Genomic DNA, 10,155 nt, shown 5'->3' on the forward strand with positions numbered 1-10,155 from the left:
AAACCCACTCCAGTTGACTAAACCCTGAAAACCCAAGATCTACCATTGATTAAAAAAGATAAACAGTTGTGATCATTTTTGGTGTGAGTCTGATGTTACTTTGTGCTTTATAGTAAGAGAAAGTACATGCAAGGGCATTATTGGCATCAAGTAAAAATTAGTGTCTTGGGATATATGTAGTTGCATGTACATTACGGTCATATCCATCAGAAAATAAAAAAGGTCCATGCACCCTAGCCTACAACATTCAAAATTCAAACCCCCAATACAAAACTAAAATATTCCTCTTCTTTCCATTTTTAATCAAAAAAATACACACAAAATTTCCCTCTCCCCTTCAACTGATCTTCGAGAGGAAGTTCGAAGAATTTATCTGCATGTTCCTCCACAAGAAAAACACACAAGCTTTAGCAACACCCTTCGTGGGGATTAATCTACAATTTCTGGTACGTCGACTTAAGTAGTTAATTTTTTCTTTCTTTTTGTTGTTTTTGGAGATCTATTGGGATTTATTTCTACCATATGCAAAATCCGTTTTTGATTGTTTATTTTACACCATTCAGTGAGTGACGATATCGCATTTGATAGTATCTCACAACTGAAAAGATGTATCAGCCTTTTGGTATCATATTTATTTGTTGTTGTTTTAAAGGTGCTAAAAAGAAAGAGTTTTATGTGGTTTTGACAATGCTACAAGAAAGTTTTTAGGGTTTTAACATTTCTACAAGATATTTTGTTAAAAATTTGGGTTGGAAATTACAAAATTGTAGTTTTTGACAAAAAAAAAAAAAGAATAGGGTATGGAAATTACAAAAAAAAATGTAGTTTATACTAAGTTGTTGATGTGTGGATTAACAAAAAGTTTAAAATAAAAAAAAAGTGTGATATGGTTCTAACCTTGTTTACATTTTTTGGGTATGTATTTTAAGTGTAACGCCCATGTGTATAATGTAAAAAATGTAAAATGAAACTTTTGTACATGTAAACATATTATTTCTTGTTATAACCATGTCAATGTAGGAGATTGAAGATAGGCAAGAGAACAACAGGGATGAACTACAAAAGGAAAAAGGCAAAAATCCAACAAAATCATAAAAAATGTCATCTTTATCAACTAACTATTTTTTTGTACATTTTTTCATTTCTTCAAAAACAAAAAATGTGTTGTTACATTTTTTTCTATGTACTGTAACATGTACTCGCTTAAGAAAAAAACAATGTAACAACTGTCATTCGGATAAATTTGTAACTTTTTTAGCGCAAATTTTGTTACACCAAAAAAGCGTACCGTGACATGCTTTATTTTTTTTTTTTTTTTGAACATGACTTGTTACAAAAAAATGAAGATATATTATGTTACAAGTAAACGAATGGAAAAACATAGCAACTCAAGGGGAGTATTCGGATAAAATTCTTACTATTTTGAGTGATCATAATAATGTCATTATTTCTTGTTTTAGTTTTTATTATGATATACATATGTAATGTATCATAATTATGGGGGCATGATATATGTAAAATTAATGCTCATAAACTATTGTCTTGTTAAATTTGTTACTTTTTCATAAATAGCTAATGCAACAATTGGCAAGTGGCGGGGTTTATATAACATATGAAAAAAATAATTTGTTTTGTAATTAACACTTTTTATTTATTATATACTGGGTAAATGGTTGTATGATGTTTAAAAAGTCTTTGTGTACTTTAACAAGAAACTAAAGATACACATTTTTCTATTAAAAATGTGATTGAGAAAGATAAACTAATAAAGACTGATGTGACTATATGGAAGTACATTGTACTTAGGGGTGTTCAAAAAACTCGTGGCTCGCAGTTCGCTCGAAACTCGCTCGAAAAAAGCTCGAAGAAAGCTCGGCTCGAAATTGGCTCGGTTGTAAACGAGCCAGCTCGGCTCGGCTCGATTTGTAAACGAGCCGAGCTCGAGCTTGGCCTGGCTCGGCTCGTAAGCTGGCTCGATAAGGTTTACATCCTTCATTTTTTGTCCCACATCGCTTAGAAAACAAAAAGTAAGGGAGTATCTCCCATATAAAAGTAGGTAAAGACAATGAAGAAAGTGAATTAACTATTTATACTTGCATATTTAGCCATATGGTTAAATTAAATGGCAATTATGGCCCTTAGACTATGAAGAAATTCATTTCTAAGGACTTTTTAAGTAATAAATTTTGTGGTTCTTTGTTAGTTCGAGCTAGATCGAGCCGAGCCAAGCTAGCTCGAATTCTAATCGAGCCGAGCTCGAGCCTCAAATCTCAGCTCGATTTGAAATTCGAGCTCGAGCCGAGCCAGCTCGAATCGAGTTCGAGCCGAGCTCGAGCTGGGTCTAGCTCGGCTCGACTCGGCTCGTTTACAGCCCTAATTGTACTAGTCAACTTTTGCTAATTTATCTCTCTTACTCATTTTCCCATACTCTCTCTCTCTTTCGTTTTAAACTTTTTTTCAAAGATAAATGTACCAGCATAAAATAATACATAGAAATGTTATACACAAAAACATAACATAAAACATGTAAACGTTACATAAACATGTGGTTTTGACAATGCGACAAGAAAGTTTTTAGGGTTTTAAAATTTCTACAAAATATTTTGTTGAAAAAAATGATGTGACTTTTTTTCATAAGGGTTTTGATTTGATAAAACAAAAAATAAATTAAACTTTTTAATTAAGGTGTGGATTTCTCAATACACCGACCAATGTAAAAACAAAGGGGCGTTTATTTAGGCTTTGATTCCCCACCACGTACACATTTGGGCTTTGAATAAACAAAAAACTTTTAATACACCGACCAATGTAAAAACAAAATCGTGTCGTTATTATATGATTTAGAAAAAAAAAAAGATGATATCTTAAAAAAAAGCTTACATGAGTTACACACTTTAGGAAAAAATAATAAATAAAAAAGAGTCACGTGATCAAATCTAAAAAAACATACAACGTTGTCGGGAAAAAAAAGATATTCAAGCAACCTTCAACAAAAGCACATGATCAAACACACATAGAGCAAAAATGTACAAAAATCTCAGTGAAAAAAAAATGTAACTCGGATACAGCAAAAATGTACAAAAATCAGGGGCAAAAAAATGTAACATGGTAAAAACAAAACCAAAAAATCAATAACATGTAAAATTCTCAGATTCAACACAGCAAAAGTCTACATAAATCTGAGGGGAAAAAATGTAACATGGTAAAAACAAAACCAAAAAATCCATAACACAGAAAATTCTCAGATTCAACCAAACATCAACAAGTACATACTACAAATGTCATTAACATACTAAGAAGGATAATCCAACTAAGTGCCACCTATTTCTTAATCACAACAAACAATGCTAACAAGTAAGCTGCCAATCACTAACGCTAATATCAGTAACCATATAACCCTCTTTTTCTTCCGAATTTCTTGCTCACGGGTAAACAGTTCAGCTTGCAGTTTGTTGATGTTCCTCAAAAGACCTGGTATGATCCTAGTTGACCGTAAGCACATCGGTGGGTTGACCCAACCAATGAAAGGGCAGTTGCTAGGCTACATTAAAATAATGGGGATAAAACACGATTAGAACATACATTTACTTATTAAAATCAGGGTTCAATCATCATAACAATAAACAAGAAAGTAACTTAGATTTTAATCCAATACATAAGAACTTAAATCAAATTGTTTCCATTTGTTCATATCTGAAAATGAATTTTACACAAAAAAAATAAAGAAATCAGTAATAAAAAACAACATCGAACCGTTATATGGAATATCATCTTCAACATCGAACATCTTCAACCGGATCTGGAGCATCTTTTGGATCTGGTAGCATCTTGGAACTGGATCCTCTTTTTGGATTTCAGATCATCTTTTAGATCTGGAACAATAAGACCCACATTTTACAATGTAACACAATTAATAAATATGTTTCAGTGTTATAAAGAAAAACAAAAATAAAAATTGAAGATGGTGCAACTAGTTTTTGAAGATAAAGAGGTGCACGTCTCACCAATTATTTGGAACAACACTTTTTAGTGGACCTGTTAAATTACAGAAATGCCCCTATTTAACTAAAAAGATCATCTTCTCCAAAATATTGTTCCATGTCTCACAGCAATCGGAAAACTTTTCCGGTGAACACATTTTTACCAACTTTCTTTATTTCTGTTAAAAACACTAGATCTAAGGCCAATTTAAGAAAGGAAAAAACTAGGATAAAAAACATCATCTCCAAAAATAAATCGAGACCTGAAAATGGAAACGAGAATTCAAGTAACTAACCATGGACCACCACCGCCAAGTAGCTACTAAGTGGTTTTCCGGCAGGAGGAACCACCGTCACCTCCACCACTTGAACCAGATCTGAATCTGATGTTGTATGGAACACCCGTTCGATCTTCTAATCTTTCTCCGATCTTCACTGCCTCTCTCACCGATCCTCATTGCCTCTCTCTTTCCGATCTTCTCTCTCTTACCATCTATCTCTCTGGATTTTTGGGAGGTATAATATGTTCTTCATTTGAGAAATGTAATAAGAAGGAGAGAAGGTAAAACATGTAATAAGAAGGAAAGAAGGTAAAACATGGATCTGTTCTTCATTTAAGAAATGCTTTCAAAAAAGAAAAAATAGGAGAGAGAAAGTGATATGTTCTTCATTTGAGAAATGGTTCAAAACGTCAAAACAATAGTGACAGAAAGTGATGTCTGCCATGTCTTAACACTTCTCTACCCTCTAATGTAAAAAGACTCATTTACCCTTCTTATCATTTGGTGTACATATGACGTGGTTCGATCCTAACCACACATATAGGTTTCCAGGGTTTAGTCGACTGGAGTTGGTTTTCTCCTTATAATTAGCCTATATATGTGTGTGTGTGTATATATATATATATATATATATATATATATATATATGGTCTAGATTTAGAGAAAACGATCAAAAGTGTGAGAACGGTGAGAACGCTTAACGATGGTCCGAACAAAACAATCTACGGACTAGATTGGCGCGATGACGTTTTCGTAAATAACATCAATTTTATTACGTGGACGCGCTTCATTAAGGGTAAAAGGTTCTTTTGACTACTCCACATAAAACGCCAAATCATGAAATAAAATGCCAAAAACAAAAATCACAGACTATTCTAAGTAAAACGCCATTAAATATAAAACGCCAAACTTAATTATAGTAAAATCCCGCCGTAAAAAACCGCCTAAAAATCCTATATATACAACATCTCACACCTTCAGTTAAAACACACACACAAAAACCTAAACGCCATATTTCATATAACCCATTCGCCTTAGAAACGCCAAGAAACCCAAACATCAAATATCTTCAACCCCAAAAACGTTTTTTTTTTTTTTTGAAATTCAGTTTGGCTGTCAGTAAGATTTCGCTCAATGAAATATACAAATACCTAAAGTGAGGATATAGTTCATTTCATTTAGTAAAATCTCACTGACTAATCCTAAACTTCCATCAAATTTATAACGCCAAAACATACAAAAATATTATTGAGGTTTGTTGTCAATAAAGTTTAGCTGTATGGGTGGACAACATTGTCAGTTATCTTTCTTAACCGAGTATTAACAATGTTGTCCATCTCATACAGTAAAACATTATTGATTTTAGTATGATCAAAATTTGAGGTTTAAGGTGATCTTATTTTGTGGCGTTCTTTTTATCGGTAAAACGCCAAAAAAAGTTAAAAAATCAAACGTCGTTGATTGAAAAATTCAAGATTGTTGGCTGAAGGATATAAACTCAATAACATTTTGCTGCATGAGATGGACAAATATTCAATAAAAAGATGCTGATGTCAGCCTATGTGCTTCCAAACAGCAACACAAAAAACTACTTGAAAAACAAAAAAAAAAAAACAAAAACAAAATGAATCATACGAAAGTCTAACCAGCCAGTTAACATGATTCAAAAAAGAGAAAGAAAGAGATCGGATACAAAGAAGATTTGGAAGATCAATTGTTTATGTGTTCTTTTTTCTATTTTCATTTTCAGTTAATTGTTATATAATAAAAACGCCATATATAATAAAAACGCCAAAACAGCCAAAGTGCTTGTTTAAAACGATATCATCCAGTTAAACACGCCACCAAAAAACTGCCAAACTATAATAAAATTACTTTGAAAAATTATTATAAAAAACCCAAATAAAAAAATAAAAATAAGAAAAAGAAATAAAAAGCAAACTTGAAAATCTAACTAGAAACAGTAAATACAAAATCATTAAATACTAAAGAATCTAAAACGCCAAACTTGAAAGATGGGACGTGTTACAGACTTCAGAGATAAAAACTTATCAAAAACATTAATTACAAAACAGTAACTGAAAAGACAAAATACTTTATTATAATAATGCACCGCCTAATTTAGGTGCCAAAAAGACATCATATAAAATGATACATCTCAGTAACTTCCATTTGATCAAACCAAAAAAACAAACGCCAAATACTACTAAATACCACCCATTGTAAAACGCTAACAAATAAACTGAATGAATTATTATCATAGTGAAGTACCTAAGAAAAGATTTTGTTGCATGAGATGGACAAAATTTCAGGAAAAAGATACCGATGCCAGTCAAGTCATATGGCATTTTGTATTTTTTTGTTCTTGAAGAAGGTTTGGATGAGGAGAATAGGTCAATGACAATGACACTGAAGAGTGAGTTCACTATAAATATGAAGATCCGGATAAAGAAAAAGCGAAAAACTCACTCACACGCCGTAGATCTATGTCCCGAAACATCCACACAAAACACAGTTCATTAGACGAGCAGGCAAAAAAAATCAAACCCATGGGTTTGTTAAGTTTTACATAAAACGCCATATATTTGATGATAGTTCTTGTACTATTAAAGAAAAGAGAGACCGATGACACTAAAGATTGGGAAAAGAGATCCAATTAGTATTTTTAATTTATTTCCTTCCCTTGTATTTTTTTTTCATGTGGTTGAAATATAATTTAGCAACAGTAAAACGCCAAGATAACACAAACACCAAAATGTTTATAAAAAATAACAGATCAATAGGCCAACTTGTTTAAACGCCTTGGAAAACGCCATTCAAATAGATTTCATGCCCCCTGGGTTCCATTGGCGTACGATGTGAATAACGCCATAAACGCCAAAATGTTGACACAATGGAACCATTAAAACGCCATTAATTATTGAATTTGGTTAACGCCAAAAATCTCAAAAACCAAAAATTAAAACAACATTGGGAAAAAGCGGAACAGGAAAAGCAGAAGATGAAAGGACAAAAAAGCCTCTCCGCCCTTTTCTAAGCGGCGTGACACGTGTTGGGCCAGGAAGCGTTCTCACCGTTCTCACACTTTTGAGCGTTTTCTCCCGATCCCGTTTCTCTCTCTCTCTATATATATATAAATATATATATATATTTATATGTATATGTATGTATATAAGGGTTGAGTTTATTGGGAAACCACTAACAATGGAGAACCCATTGGTTGTGATTGTGGTCTTCGGATCTTGTGATTGGTGGTTTGAGGAGAGGGATTAAGAGGCTGTTTGTTTACTTCTTAATGAGGCTCTTAGTGGTTCAGACCTCTTACCTCTTACTGGTTCAGCACTTAGCACTTAGCACTTAATGGTTCAGACGTTTTGTTTCACGAGCAGAAGTCTGAATGGTTCAGACATTTGCCTCTAAATGGTTAAGATTTATACAGAGTCTGAATAGTTAAGACCTCTAATCTGAATTGGTCAGACATTTGCATCTAAACGGTTAAAGCACTTAATGGTCCAGACCTCTTACTTGTTAAACACTTAACCATTCAGATGTTGGCAAACAGCCCCTAAGGGCCGTACTAAAATACGCTACCATCAAACTCAAATACCCCACCTCTTAACTTAAACGATCGTCTAAAGGTAAGAACTATGACACAATCCTAACCTTCAAAGAGTCGTTTAAAAGTAGGAAGGCTACCACGGAAGCCTTAACCTTCAAATGAGGTTTAAAAACATGTGAGACTAGATTGTCAATTCTGATAATACTAAATATATAAAATTAATAGTTACAAAAGAGAGGATGATGCAAGAGGTAGAACCTGGTATGTGATTGAAGATCCTTCTTGTGAGTCTGCACTGGATTGTCTCGAGCGTTGTTTGAAAAAAGGATCCATATATGGAGATTGTAAGGGATCTGGAGTGAAAAAGAAAATGTGTCAATGCTACAAGTGCAAAAAAATAATGATTTACTTTTACTACATGTACTTAATGTAATAAATAAAGTATCTTAGTTACTCCTTACTATATTTTTTTTGAACGTCCAACAAAACCTAGTCATCCGAGTACACCCATAGGAAAAATGCCACCTACACCCGCAGTCATTATCATTGACATCACTAGTGACCCCACCCGTTATCAATTCAAAAAGAAATCCGCCGGCAGAAAGCCCACTATGGTAAAACCTCTGGCTCATATGAAGTGAGTATAATCACGTAACATATGTATAACAATCGGTCACAGTTATGTATTATTTATAATACGTAACCTTTAAACATATTATGCAACTTCATATATAGAATTAAATAACCTAATATGTATAATAACGGAGGCTTGCATATTATACATAAAGGTTTTCAAAAAGGAAATTGTTTTTCCAACAAATATCATATTGGTGTTAAAGAGAATAAAATGTTCGATTCTAGAATTTTAAAAAAATATGTTAAAGTTTTATGTGAGAAAAAATAGAGAAGCATGATAAAAGGCCAATAATTATGATTTTTCCTTTTAACTTTTATTTCCCTGCTAATTATAAAATTGTTATGGTCTATATCTTACCCCTTGATTTATCCAAATCAATGGTCTAAGTTTACTACAAACACATTTCATACTTTAGTATTTTATTTGATCCAACAATATACATAATTATACAAGAGAATCAATTTCTTCTATAAAAGATTTATAATCCTAAAAATAGAAGAAATCCAAACTATCGACAAAGATTAATCAATAGAAAAGATGAAAATGGACTTTAGTTATGACAATAAGAGGGAAATAAAAGGCAATAGTAACTGTTTATACAAAATTTCAAAGATTGTGTTTAAAACAGAGACTAAAATGGACCTTAGTCATCAGCCTCACCACCACCGGTCGATTACCCATACCTACCACCACCCCCACCCTATCCCTCTTTTATTACCCTCAACATCTTATTTCTAAACATTACCCTTTTCAAATTCCATAGATTAGGTCACCACAACCCTTGTTTCATATCCAATTTTAATCTAGACTCTAGTAAAACTTCTTCTTGTAACAAACTTTGTGTACGTACCTTAAAACTTAGGTTTTGTTTCCAGTTCAAACGATAAAAATCGGTTTCGTATGCGAATTGGCAAGAAACTATTTTACAAAAGAAAAGAGTAGGATAAGAGATTCTGAAACTTGTGGAAAAAAACAACCTGGCAGTTTGAATTGCAGCCTGAAGTGGCAGCTGTGCGATTTTAAAACCACGTCGTAAGCACCATCACCGCCTGAACATTCTCTCTTTTTACCTTTACTTTTTTTGTTCGATTACGCCGGTGGAGTGGTGGTTGGTTGCAATATAAGGAGTTGGTATGGCAGCTCATCTGAAGGGGTAACTGGAAATTGCTTTTGAGGTGTTTTTTATTCACGTTTGGGGTGTGTTCGATAATGTGGTTAGGTCATGCCTATCAGGACCCCATTATAGGGCATATTAATTGAAGGATTTTTGAGGGTGTTGGGTCGGTGGAAGGTGGTGGAAAACAACTAGAGGAAAAGAGGATTGTGAAGAGTCAAAGAGTGATTTTGTATTTTATATATATAGGCTTTGGTTCAATTAAGAGCATGTTTCGCTAAGCTTTTCCAACTAATTTATTGAGTTATTGATTTAATCAAAAAACCAATAAGGAGTTTTAGTGTTTGGAAATGCAAAAGTTCTTTTTAAAATGACTTTTTGAGAAGGAGAAAAAGTCATCAAAGAGTCATTTTTGAAAAGTTAGAATGTTATGACTTTTTGAACTAACTTATTGACTTATTAGCTTTTAGTCATTTTACACCAATAAGCTAAGTCAAACACTTTTTAAAAAACAACTTATTGACTTATTGACTTTTCAAACCCATAAGCTAATCCAAACACTTTTTTTTTAAAAACTCCTTTTC

General features: G+C 32.9%; 1 long non-coding RNA gene across 4 annotated transcripts; it reads right to left on the reverse strand.

The window, feature by feature from the left end:
* Nucleotides 1-3,207: 3,207 nt before the first annotated feature.
* Nucleotides 3,208-9,719, reverse strand: LOC110894802. Of its 4 annotated transcripts, XR_002566711.2 has the most exons (5): nucleotides 9,435-9,719; nucleotides 8,079-8,173; nucleotides 4,277-4,508; nucleotides 3,754-3,872; nucleotides 3,208-3,541 (listed from the first exon to the last, which is right to left on the reverse strand). It is a non-coding gene; the product is annotated as an uncharacterized LOC110894802 (long non-coding RNA). The 4 variants fall into 4 exon arrangements; XR_004874915.1 differs by lacking the exon at nucleotides 3,208-3,541 and having other exon boundaries at nucleotides 3,637-3,872; nucleotides 9,435-9,710; XR_002566712.2 differs by lacking the exon at nucleotides 3,208-3,541 and having other exon boundaries at nucleotides 3,637-3,872; nucleotides 4,277-4,481; nucleotides 9,435-9,706.
* Between the last annotated feature and the right edge of the window lie 436 nt (nucleotides 9,720-10,155).

This window comes from Helianthus annuus, chromosome 12 (genome assembly GCF_002127325.2).
Source record: "Helianthus annuus cultivar XRQ/B chromosome 12, HanXRQr2.0-SUNRISE, whole genome shotgun sequence".
NCBI lineage: Eukaryota > Viridiplantae > Streptophyta > Magnoliopsida > Asterales > Asteraceae > Helianthus > Helianthus annuus.